General features: G+C 34.9%; 1 non-coding gene across 1 annotated transcript; it reads right to left on the reverse strand.

Annotated features, from left to right (window-relative positions):
- LOC114466268 (U4 spliceosomal RNA) lies at window positions 1–141 on the reverse strand. Its single transcript, XR_003674417.1, has one exon. It is a non-coding gene; the product is annotated as a U4 spliceosomal RNA (small nuclear RNA).
- Between the last annotated feature and the right edge of the window lie 1,759 nt (window positions 142–1,900).

Genomic DNA, 1,900 nt, shown 5'->3' on the forward strand with positions numbered 1-1,900 from the left:
TCTCAGTAGAGACCATCAAAAATTGCCATAGCCTGCAGTATTTCAAGCCATCATGGCGGGGTATTGGGTAAAGTTTTCAACTAGCAATAATCACGCCTCGGATAAACCTCATAGGCTACGATACTACCACTGCGCAAAGCTGATGATCAGATGATCTGATCATGGATGTGATTTAAGACGAAACCATATGTACTCACGGTCTACAAGTTTGGATACGAGACAATCGGCTGGTTTTACCCTGTGATATATATAATACACATTGTTCACAGTCTACACTCATCTGTGTAACTGGTTATCAGCTTTTTTCTTCTTTTTTTTTTCAATTTTTGATAATAGAAATATCACTTAAGGCGCGGTGCATCATGGGATAGGGTAATACCTGTCAAGTATCTCGTTTTGGCCGGGAAACTCACCTTTTTCGCCCTTGTTTCCCGCCATCTTGCCGTATTAGTATTCTCTCGTAAATATCCCGAATTACAATGTTGTAATAAAAAACAGATAAATTAATAAATAAATTCCTCTGCCTCTCCAAACTGAGCGCTGTCACTAACCTCGCGAGAACTGCCACCTGGAGTGGCCTGGCTGCAGTTCTCAGGAAACTATTCCAGATAGCAGGAACAAACCCAGAAGCTACTAGAAGAGAGATGGATGGATGTAAGAAGAGGAAAGAGGAAAAAACAAAGAACTTGCGTCAATGCTTGGAAAATGAGACAGAGTTAATCTTCCTAAAGAAGAGCAGGATGAGACACAGTTACACGTTCTGTTAGATTAGTAACTGAGATTTTAACGTTTACCACAGCGGAAGGAACGACGTAAGTCTTCGTCAGTGACATCACTAATTTTACTCAAAAAAACATTTGGAACTATTTTGGCTTTAAACGAGGCAGAGACGGTAAAGCAATAGGAGATTCACTGTGCAGGCGCTGCGACAAAGCTATAGGAGCCAAAGGAGGAAACACCTTTTTTTGTTTTTTGTTTTTTTATTATTATTATTTGTTTACAGAGATATTTACAATGTACAAACACTATTTACAAATTATATACATACAAAGGAGGGATCTCATCCAATCTCATAAAACACAAGTAACGTCACCCAGAAAATGCATCCAAATACAGTTTTCTCAGGGAATCACTTCCTGTTTATTGTATTTTTATCCTCTATGGTTTATTATGTTGGAGAAGAAGAGTTATTGTCAAATAGATTTTTTTAAAAGACAGTGGATTTGTTGTTCTAAGTTCATCATTTATATTAGTTAAACATAAATTGATGTGCAAAGGAAACTGAATTTTTTAAAAAAAAATTTAATTTCAATCATATACATTTTATCTTCGTTTATTATTTTTTGCTTATATGCCTTTGTTCATGGACTCTTATCATGTACCAAACAACTCTATAAGTAAATGATAAGTATTTCTAACTTGTACAAATACATTGCAGTTCATAAAAATAATAATAAAAAAAAGGCTTCAGTATTGCGATATTACCCGAGACAGTGATTCTTTGTCTGGTATAGTATTGTGGTTACTCATTTTGATATTGTGACAACTCGTTCACTTGTATATGAACTGTAAGTATATTAAATAAACAAATGTGTTTCATATACCCATCTATGTTTTCATTCAGGCTGTATTATAATGTGGGAATTATAAGGCTGAGCAATATGTCGAAATGCAAGATATATCAAGTTTTCTATTTTGGCAATACAGAAAACTACATTATCGCATATAACAAGCCACACTACAAAACTCACTCCCATGCTGTCCCTTACAGGAGAAAAAGCCAAAAGAGCCTGTGAGGCTTTTTGTATCAGCAAATTTAACCAAGAATTCTCTTTTTGGTCAGACTAAATTTGAAATAAAATTATCAAGATTTATATTGTATGTCACCATTTTGAGAAAA

Source organism: Gouania willdenowi, chromosome 6, assembly GCF_900634775.1.
Source record: "Gouania willdenowi chromosome 6, fGouWil2.1, whole genome shotgun sequence".
Classification (NCBI taxonomy): Eukaryota; Metazoa; Chordata; class Actinopteri; order Blenniiformes; family Gobiesocidae; genus Gouania; species Gouania willdenowi.